This window comes from Idiotropiscis lumnitzeri, chromosome 2 (genome assembly GCF_059441095.1).
Source record: "Idiotropiscis lumnitzeri isolate Australia: NSW breed Sydney's pygmy pipehorse chromosome 2, RoL_Ilum_1.0, whole genome shotgun sequence".
NCBI lineage: Eukaryota > Metazoa > Chordata > Actinopteri > Syngnathiformes > Syngnathidae > Idiotropiscis > Idiotropiscis lumnitzeri.
The window spans coordinates 35,033,033-35,044,462 of record NC_142392.1 but is presented as its reverse complement, the minus strand read 5'-3'; the positions used below and the strand labels follow the sequence as shown (position 1 = coordinate 35,044,462).

Below are 11,430 nucleotides of genomic sequence, written 5' to 3'. Positions count from 1 at the left end.
ATTTTTGTTCATGTGCATACGTTTAAATCTTACGTTTTTTCTCTGTTTAGAAGATAACAATGATTTGCATCGCAAATGGTGACATCTGTCGGTGAGTTGGTGACAGTGCTCCACAAAGCCAGCAGCCAATCATATCACAGCAGGGTGTGTCCTGTTCTTCCGCTTTAGTGCCGAACAGAGAGCGGTTTTCTCGAAGGAAATCCTTTCAGTGAGACTGTGAAAAACGACGCCATCTTTCATTCGTCTCGTCGAACAAAGAGAAGCACACGAATTATCGCCAAGCAGAGATCAAGTGGGGATTTGTTGAGATTGGCGTTTGAAAATGTGTGCAAAAATGACACCCAAGTACAAAGAGGAACTATGTGGAATAAAAGAAGAGAACGAGCAACATCTTCAACTGGTGGGTGAAGTTTGCAAGCAGCCTCGTGTTGTGCTACACAAAGCAGGTTTGTACACTTCTTTCTCTCATTTGCTTTTGTTATGTATTGATTGTAGTCGTTGCTCGTCGAGAATGCAGCGGTGCCCCCTGGGTAACTTGTTGATGACGTAAGTTGTTGTTGAGTGCGGAACAAAAATATACAGACGTAGTTGAAATGGCTTCCTGTCTCCCGAGTCTTTACTTTGGATATTAACCCTCCTACCCAAGTTATAACAGCTTTGTAAAGAACGACTTTCTATCGTTAGAAATATGCATCACAATATTAATTTGTTTGGGGAAATCCGCCCAAGGTTAATTGCCTCTCTCATGTCTTGAATATTTCACAAGTTTGTCTAAGTCAAAGATTTTGAATTTATTCACCTTTCCTCATCAACAAGTATATTATTCTCATTCTCTTGGTGCAAGCTGTTAAAACAACTGATAAAAGTGTGAGAGTAAGAAGTCCTCTTTTTTTTGTGGATCGTTTTCGAATTCATTGATGTTAGCGCATCTGTTGCAATCGTGGATCTGTGACGAATTTCACCTCCGAAGAAAAAGAGAGACGATTTCGTCGTATTTGCAAAAGAGTAGCTCATGGCGTGGTAAACGTACTCCAAAACATTTGAGTCTTGCAAGGCTTTCGTTATTGTGTTTCCAATTTCATAAAAATGTATTTTAGGTCAAATGTGTACTTTATTTTGAACGCAGGTGCATAGAAGTGTATTGTTTCATTAGGCTAACTGCTCATGTACTGCTCATGTGCAGTATATTAATGCACTCTATTTTTATTTCTTCTTTGTTGCAGTTACTATATTTCTAAATAAAATACCTCACAGTTGTTGTTTGTAAGGACAAGAGAACTTGATAAAAGCAAGAAAAGTACGCCTTGTCTATGGAGTTTTCTTCTTTATTTTTAATTATTGCGTTTTACTTGCACGTCTGCTGAACATTTGTTTCTGCCAAATGAAATCAGTGCAGAAAATGTATGCCAAAGAATAACCAAAAGTGGGGGGTAAACTCCATGTTTTTTTTCACAGTTTAAAATTTGAACTGATTATTTAACATTTTACATACATTTAATAGAAGGTCACAAAAACAAGGACCTCTTAAACCGGAAAACGTTCGTTCAGTGGAAACACAAGTGTCAATGCTGCCATTTAGCAGGAAGCCACAAAAACAGATGCACGTCTTGAACCGTGTTCGACAGGAAACCGTTTAGCTCGCATTTAACAGAAGTGTGACCCAAACATGTCTTGTAAGCTGAAACCGTTTGAACAACAGGAAGCGTGTGGACGGGTGTGATAAAGTCAAAGTGTTCATGTTTTTCCATTCTTTATGAGTTTGCACAGGCCCCAGGTTGGCAGGCGTGTTGACAGATAATAATCCTGCAAATGCAGGAAAAATAATGAGAACGGAGATCAGTTGTTGCTTTTTCAACGGATCTTGTCAGAATCGCGAACTCACAGAACCGCGACACAAATCCACTTTAGTTGTGAAGATACAATCACATCGCTGTTACTGTGCTGTTCTTTTACTGCCCTCTGCTGTCGAAACACTCACACGTTTCAAATCAACCTGGAAAATGAATTTCCCTTCACCACATCAAACATCCCAAATGAACTAAACTCTGACCACATATTTAGTGGGTCACACACTCCCCGACAAAGAGAAAATGGCTCCCGATATTTAAAACTTATATTTGTACTTAACCAGGAAAACATTTAATTCCCACAAAAGCATGTTCCCAAATACCGTATCCTCGACGTAGGTGTAAATATTTATTCTAGACTTTCTCGCAGCAGTTCCCATAAGGCGCTAGTGTAGTAAAAGGCAGTGTCTGGTAAGGGGGGAAATAGGGCATGGGAAGGGGCTGTGTTCCCACACTGGCATAGCTTGAACTGAATAAAGTGCAAGTGGACCCATCAGTTCCTGTGGTCGATAGGATGGCTGCCCAAGTGAATCATAGGTTAAAATGTGTGTTGGGGGGGGGGGGGGGGCGTCTCCTTTCCTGAGTGGATCTCCTAACAGGCTCCTCCTGCGATGCCACAGAGTCGGAGATGAGTTGTTCAGCCTCATATCCACCATGTTGTTGAAAATCTTTGGCCTGGATGTCTGATTGTTCTCCCATAATCACTCCCTCGGTTGTGACGATGTGATCCTACTCAGGATGCCCTAATAGCAATTCACTTCTTCGGGGTTCTGGCAACATTTGGAAATTGTCCTGGTTTTGCTGATGCTCATGGTTAGATTTCATAGCCTGTGACTGCAGTCCAGTGTGTTTTGGAGTTCTCAACCAGTATTGTAACCTAGGCGTCTCATCATCAGAGTTCTATGAGTCACCGTCTGTGATGTGTGACCTATCTCTCCATGTTTCTTGTTATTGTTCTGCTGTTTTTTTCTTCGTTGTGATGGACTCTTCAGCTGATCAGGTAAATCTGCAGGTAAGTCATGAACGATGTGAAGGAGGTTTCGATGAAGTATCCGTATCTTATCACCCCCTGCCTCGGGACACACTTTGTAAACCGGGCTGTCACCCACTCGTTCTTTCACGACATAGATAAGTTGTTCCCAATAGGACCTCAACTTCCCTGGTCCACCTCTCGCATTCATATTGCGAACAAGGACTCTGTCGCCCGGTTGGCGCACAACTCCTTTGACGTGGCGGTGATAATTCCGTTGGACTTTTGACTGTTCTCTGATAAAATTTGATCGGCCTGCTTCATTCTCAGAGACCACTTATTCGCATATGTCTGCGGTGTGTCAATCTGGTCTTTGGTTGATAAGCCAAAAATCACATCTACTGGGAGACGCGGGTGCCGGCCAAACAGGAGGTAATGGGGAGAGAAGCCTGTTGCCTCATGTCTGGTGCAGTTGTCTGTATGCACAACCAGAGCTAAGTGCTGTTTCCAGTTACTCGTGTCTTTTTCCTCCAATGTTCTCAACATCTGCAGCAAAGTTCTGTTGAACCTCTCAGCTGGGTTGTCCTGAGGGTGATATGGGGTTGTCCTTGAGTGAGTAACTCCAGCCAGACGTCCCAGGGTCCTGAACAGGTCCTTTTCATATTCACGGCCTTGGTCGTGATGCAACCGGGCTGGGTAACCAAATAGTGGTATAAAGTCATAAAATATTTTCTCAGCCGCTGATTTGCCAGACTTATTTTTTGTTGCACAAACTTGGGCAAACCTGGTAAAGTGGTCTACCACAACTACTTTTTATTCATAGCCACCCTTGCTGGGTTCCAAATGCATGTAGTCTATTGAAACAAGTTCTAGTGGTGCTTAGGTGGTAATGCTCCCCATTGGTGTTCTGACGTGTGTTACAGGTTTCTTCTGTTGGCACTTCAATGGCACTTCCTGGTCACATACAGCTCTATTTCCTTCTTCATGAATGGCCAATCGAAGCGGTCTCGCGCAAGGTGGATGACCCTCTCTGCTCCAACGTGGCCCATGTCATCATGGAGATGTTTTAGTACGATAGAGTGATATTGTGATGGTAAGAGGAGCTGTTGTGGCTGACCAGTGAACCGGTACAACAATTGATCTTTTATGTGGTGCTTTCCCCACTCATGCATCTGCCTTCTCACTGCGCCACTAGCTCCCTTTCTGTCCTGATCGGTTAATTCTGTCTATGTTTCCTTCAATCGGACCAACTCACCTATGGCAGGATCGGCTCTTTGCGATGCAACTAGTTCACTGTGACTAATGGTGAGTGGTGACACCTTCATATAGACTTCTAAGCCTGAAGTCAGATTTAGTGCGGCAACATAGGCAACATCTTGCTTTCTTGCACTCTCAGAGCCTTCCCATGTAGCTTGGATGGTTTCTCTCGTGAGCTCCTCAGTGCATTCCCTGACATAGGAGTCGATGTTAAGCGGGATGCGAGAGAGGGCGTCTGCATCGATATTCACTTTTCCCGGCCTGTACTTTACTTCAAATCGGAAGTCTGCCAGCTCACCCACCCACCTATGGCCCACTCCATTCAATTCAGCTGTTCCATTTATATATGTGAGGGGATTATTGTTAGTATATACCGTGAAATGTGGTGCATAAAACAAATAATCCCGAAACATGTCTCACGTTGCCCACTTTAGAGCAAGGCACTCAAGGTTCCCAGAGTGTAAATTGTAATTTTTCTCAGCGGGAGACAGAGTTCTTGATGCACAAGCTATCACCCTTAGGTTTCCATGCTGTTGCTGATAGAACACGGCACCAAGTCCATTCTCAGAGGCATCAGTGTGAAGCACAAAGGGTAGTTCAAAGTCTGGATAAACCAATACAGGTGGGTGAAAAAGTGCATCAAGAAGATGCTCAAGTGTCCTTTGATGCTCATCCGTCCAATGGACTGGAGTATTTCATGGCAACTGGGCTTTTTTTTTTTTTTTTTTACACTTTTGGGTTTCATCCGTCCAACTGTTGATTCCCTTTACTTTCAACAGTTCATAAAGGGGTTTTGCAACGCTGGAGAAGTTCTGAATATAGGCTCTGTAGTAATTTAGGAACCCTAGTAATCTACGTACTCCTCCTACTGTGCTGGGCTTTTTTTTTTTTTTTTTTGTGACACAATTGCGTCGATATTTCTTGGGTCAATTCTTACACCAGCTGCCGAGACCTCCCTACATACCTTACTTCCTTCCGGAACAGCTCGCGTTTTGCTGGTCGAAGTTTGACACCGTGGGACTGTAAGGCTCTTAGAACGCGACGTACTCCATCCACATGAGCAGTGAAGGATTCAGAATAACAGAGAATATCATCCAGGTAAGTATGCAACAGCTGTCCCGCAGGGAGACAAGCATCTCCTCCATGATGCTCCGGAAAGCAGCCGGGGCATTGGAGAGTCCAAAAGGAATCCTTTCCCACTCATACAGGCCCCAAGGAGTAATAAATGCTGTCATATGCCTGGAACCTTCAGCAATGTAACCCTGGTGATATGCCTTGCCTTGATCCAGAATGCTGAACCAACTATGGCCTTTCAGGGTGTCTAAGAGGTCTTGGATGCGAGGTAATGGGTGGCGATCTGGCACTGTCTTTTGGATTAAAAGTCTATCTATGCATAATCTCAGGGATCCATCCTTTTTACGGACACAGAATACAGGTGCTGCATATGGGGACTTTGATTTGACTATCCACCCTTTTGCAATTAGGTCTTGAATATATTCTTTCACCTCTTTGTAAAGGGGTTTAGCGTAGGCGCGCTGAACTGGGATGTTGTCTTTTAGGTCAATGGTCATTTGTAAATTCGGAATGCATCCTATGTCATCTTCATTCCGAGCAAAGACGCCCGACTCCTCATACAACATCTGTCTCACTTTCCTCTGTTGCTCATCACTCAGGTGACTGACATCCACAGGAGGGTGCCACAGAGTGGCAGATGGTTGGCTACTGTTCGAGGGTGAGGACGACAAAGTGTTCACAGTCTCAGCATGAACTTGCTTCTCTTTACTGCTTAGGCTGTCTGTTTCTCTCGATTTGTCAATGATTTCAATAGTGCCCAGAACTGTAGAGCCGGGTAGAGTCACAGCACTTATAGTATGGTTGGATAATGGCACCTTCACAAAGGGTCTGTCTGTCTGGTGAATTTTCATCAACCCTGCTCCTACGCTCAGTTGTGTTAACGGTATAATTTCTAGACCAGGGTCAAACAGTACAAGGAGAATTTGAATCACTGATATACTCTGGGACCCGGCATCTAATATAAGATACCTGGCCGGGATGAATGGTGATTCCCCTCTTACCAACCCTTACGATGGCCTCTTGTTCTTCATGTGTTGGCTCTGTCTTTTCAAACAACTTATGGCACGATGACCCTCCTGCCCGCAAGGGAAGCAGTGATGACAATCTGGAAGGGCCTTGGCAATGCATTATGGGCATCCATAGGTAGGTTGTTTCACAGGGCCCTTTTGGTGCTTCAGCTGGTGTAACCATTCGTTTATGCGTCTCCATGGCTTGCGTCAAAGCCTCAACTTGAAAACTTAATTCTTGTATAACATTAGCCTTACTTTTAACTTTAGTCTCTTCCACAGTGTGGAGTGCCTCAGCTGGGACAGCAGTCGTGCTGTGGGCTTGGTGACCTTGCGATTGAAATTGGGTCCAAGTCTCTGTTTCCTTTCACTTTCCTCCATCGTGGTCTTCAGCCCTTGTCTTCAGAGCGCGTCATCAGAGACAGTGGGGTAAGCGAGCAATGGTTTTAGCTCTCGCCTGACATCTTCGTGTTTCTCCCCCATGACCTGGTAGATTGCGTTCAAGAACACGCCCTGGAGTGTAGCCGCATCATATTTGAAAAGTGTATTTGGCTGTTTTGACACAAACATTTTTGTTTGTTCCAACCCTATCAAACGGTATAGGAATTGTTGTGGAACTTCACTTTCCAACTGTCTAGCACACATCAATTCTTGGAAGAGCTCAGTGCTGCCCTTCTCACCAAGGTGGGATTGTAGGAACCTTTTTAGCTCTATAAGAGTAAGATCTTCCTTATTGGTTAACATGTCTTTATAGTTTTCACTTTTTGTTACTCAAAGTATTCCCCGAATGATCTCTTCGTCAGTGTGCTGTTCTTTGGGTTCCCCCATCAATCTGTTTACATAAACTGTGATAGCTAATGTCTAATGTTGTAGCAGTTATTTGCCCTCCATGTATCTTAAAATCTTTTCTCTGTAGCAAAGAAAGATCTCTGAGGGAAATCATACCTTCTGGTAAGAGAGCTCCTGTAGACGTGAAAGGTGAGTTGGAAATTGGTTGTGGAGTTGTGATGGTAAGAGTTGGGTGGGGCCTATCAGGCTGGCTCTGGATAGGCCGTAACCTAGACTAGATGTAGAAGCGCTCTGTCTAAATGTGTTCTGCACCTCTTCTAAGCTCCTGAGGAGTTGACGCATTTCATTATCAGTATCATGAACCGCCGTCTCAATAGCAGCATCTAATGATTCATGTCTTCGACAAATTTTTGCAGCATCACCTGACGCGTGGTGACTTAACTGAAATATCGGTTCCAGTTTCTGGATCATTTTGTGTCCACAATACACCCCTACCCCGGTTTTCAAAGGTCATATCAACAATAGCTTGTAGGCCCAACAAGCCTGACATACCATCATCTTCCAGTCCTGCGTGTTTTAAATTATACATATAATCAGAAATATACTCAACACAAGCCTCCTCGTCGCCTCTGCTCAGTTTGGTTAAGTCAAGTCCTTCCATCAACTCGAGCTTGAGGGTGATCCCATAGGCTTCTTCAGCTGTTAAAAAGTGCAGTTTCTTCCTTATGGACCAGCTTAGTCCCTTCCTGGCGTCGTCAGACATCGTGTGTGTGTTGTGGTCGGCCTGGGCAAACAGTCCTGCTCTCTCTTGAGTCGTTCACTGGAAACCTCTCCACTCCAACAACACGCTGTCACGGTCTAAGTCCTCGGGTCCAATAATCACTGGATCAGCATACAGTTGTTCATCAAGCGATGCAGATCCCGGACGAGCCCCCAAAAATCTGTTACAGGCCCCCAATGAACCAAACTGTGTCCACATATTTAGTGAGTCACACTTTGCTGTGCTTCAAATAAACACCGCACAGGAGTGGGAAAGCTTTTCTCTGGGCCATCTCACTGAGAGGTTTGGCGGACCGCTCCTCACAAGTGACCAAGACAATCTTGGCTGGGTGATTCATTTGTGCAGGCTTGTCTAGTTTTTTACAAAAACATATCTGACATATATTGTTTAAGCAATTTCTGATGGAATGATTCAACCTGACTCTAAAAACCGTGCACACTGCGGCATTAACATCAATGGCGGTTGATCAATTTTAGTGGATAAAACACAAATTATTAAGTTTTTCCAAAAATCAAGTACGTATCGGTCTTATTTATTGATGAACTTTGTACTGTCTTGGTCGGGTGAGAGTCAAAGAACCTTGGGTTGGCCCTGCACTGTTTTGTGCACATGTGCATAGTTTCACCTCATCCAAACATTTAAAATACATTTAATGCATCCATCCAAGGGTGCACGGATCTCATCAGTGAACAAGCGCATGCTGCAAGGAATACATCTGCCTCTTTGGCTTACAATGGGCTTAAAAAGGGAGAACGTCACAACCCCCTTTTCCACCAACAAGTCCAGGAACATTTAGTTCTATCTCTTAATGCAAAATGAAAAACTTGTAAACATATTTTACTTGAAGGATTCCTATTCTATGTTGCGATGGCCCCCAGTGGTCTGCATCAATATGTTAGGGTCCCACAACAGGTGTTCCATCAGACGCACACAATAGCCTGTGTGTGCTAACTTCAGCTCGCTTCCAGAAACGTCTGTGACTATGTCAGGAATTAAATCGGGCATCAGCCGCAACATGCTTCCTTTTTAAATGCTCGTTTATCACTGTTGTGCTGCTAGGAAAGGGAGGTTTACAACGTAGGACGTAATTTTGTGAAATACCCCCCATGGTCCGGTCCAAATCGGGGTCGCACGCATTGCTCAGTGTGCGGCAGGCACAAGTCAAGGTAGCACGGTAGAAACAATATAAGAAAGTCGCCGCATGAGCTTTGACTTGACCAAACCAAATGTGTGCTTGTCTTTTTGTGTCCTCCAGACGTCAGTGAAAACGATCTCCGTTCTGTGAAAGAGGAGCCAGACTTGACTCACATCAAAAAGGAGGAGGAGGAGGAGGAGATCAACAAGTCACCAGTGAATGTTGTCCCTATAAAGACTGAAGATGAAAACAAGGATGAGAGTGAGGACAACAGAGGGGCGGAGCCTGCAAGCAGCAGTTCAAGTCATCACGTGACAACAGAAGGTGATGAAGACCACTGGGGGCCATCACAAGCACATAATGAGGACACATTATCACGCTCTCCTCCTGACGATGATGATGGGCAAGCCAAAGGTGAAAGGGAATGTCACACTGACAGTTGGGTATGTTCTCAGTGTGGGAAATCATTAACTTCAAAGTTGTCTTTAAAACGACACACAAGAACACACAGTGGAGAAAAAACTTTTGCTTGCTCAATTTCTGGCAAAAGCTTCTCTGATAAGTCAACTTTAACAAAACATAGAAGAACACATAGTGGAGAAAACCGCTTTTCCTGCTCAGTTTGTGGCAAGAGTTTCTCTCAAAAGTCACATTTAACAGGGCACACAAGAACACACAGTGGAGAAAAACCTTTTTCCTGCTCGGTTTGTGGCAAAAGTTTTTCTCAAAAGACTAATTTAGCAAGCCACACAAGAAAGCACAGTGGAGAAAAACCTTTTTCCTGCTCATTTTGTAGCAAAAGCTACTCTCAAAAGTCACATTTAACAACTCACACAAGAACACACAGTGGAGAAAAACCTTTTTCCTGCTCGGTTTGCGGTATAAATGTTTCTCTCGAAAGCCAAATTTAACAATCCACACAAGAATACACAGTGGAGAAAAACCTTTTTCCTGCTCCGTTTGTGGAAAATTCTTCTCGCTAAATGCACCGTTCACAGAACATATAAGAACACACAGTGGAGAAAAACCTTTTTCCTGCTCCGTTTGTGGCAAAAGCTTCTCTCATAAGTCAACTTTAACAAGTCACACAAGAACACACAGTGGAGAAAAACCTTTTGCCTGCTCAGTTTGTGGCAAGAGTTTCTCTCTAAAGTCAAGTTTCATGAAACACACAAGAACACACACTGGAGAAAAACCTTTTTCCTGCTCCGTTTGTGGCAAAAGCTTCTCTCATAAGTCAACTTTAACAAAACATAGAAGAACACACAGTGGAGAAAAACCTTTTTCATGCCCAGTTTGTGGCAAGAGTTTCTCTCAAAAGTCTTATTTCACAAAACACACAAGAACACACAGTGGAGAAAAAACTTTTTCCTGCTCAGTTTGTGGAAAATGCTTCTCTGAAAAGTCACATTTCCGAAGCCACACAAGAACACACAGTGGAGACAAGCCATTCAGTTGCAGTGTTTGTGCTAAGAAATTCTCCACTATACAGAGTGCTGAAATACACAATTGTGCTGGTGACAATAGCAGTGATCCTTGAAGCTTAAAAAAAACTGAAGGAACTGACTCTTTGTGGTCAGATGTAGAATTAGAATTAGAAATCCCTTTATTGTCATTGTACTCAAGTGTGCAACGAGATTAGAGAAATGTGTAAATGTGATTTTGAATGAAATATGATAAATTGAATTTTGCAAAACTCTTTTATTTACATTAAGCCAATGTAATCAGTGTCAGAAGAAGCAACGTGTCTGAGTGATGATGATTTTTTTTGTGATTTTACATCAAGATGTAAATAAAATTAATTGCCTTTGCCTGGAACAACATTTGTTAACGTTATGCTTTTCAGTTGTATTTTTAATCGTACCTAATGGAAAAGGTGTGAGAAGAAACTGTGCTTATGAAATCGTTGCCTTCCACAATCATCAATAAAAACACTTGTTCCACTTGCTCAACTGGCCTTCATTACGCTGTGTGAAAAGGTGAAAAACTGAACTAGAAGTTGAACTCTAAAAAGAACAAGAGAGAGAAACGCAAATAGTCTCAGTTTCTCTCAAAGGTTTTGGTATGTCAGGAGTTGGCAACTTGATGGTGACTGGAGTCAGCGTTTATTTGTCACCACGGAGGAGATGATCCCCATCACGCAGTTCGTTGCTGCTGCTGTCTGAATTGGAAAAGTGAATTACCATAGTTTAATGAATACTGAAATGAATAATGAAATATTTAAGTCATTAAATAAACACTGAAATAATTTTTTAACACTCTAACATTTAAACAATAAAATAGTGAACATTTGCAATTTAAAATTCGCAACCATACAGAGTTAATTAAATTAAAAATATAGAATTATTTACTAAATCATGGACAAATTAAAGGCTTCAAATTTTGAAAGATAAAAAATAATGAATCAAATTTTATGTATTAATTAATTCAAAAAATAAATAAAATAATTCCACACATTTAAATGAACAAATATGAAGACAAATATTCAAGATTGAAATAAAAAGTATTTAAATATATTAATATATTAAAATCTTTGAATACATATTATAGTAATACATAAGCAAGCTTAA

At 42.4% G+C, this 11,430-nt stretch overlaps 1 pseudogene; it reads left to right on the top strand.

The window, feature by feature from the left end:
* Positions 1-334: 334 nt before the first annotated feature.
* Positions 335-10,670, top strand: LOC148342403 (uncharacterized; annotated as a pseudogene).
* Positions 10,671-11,430: the final 760 nt, after the last annotated feature.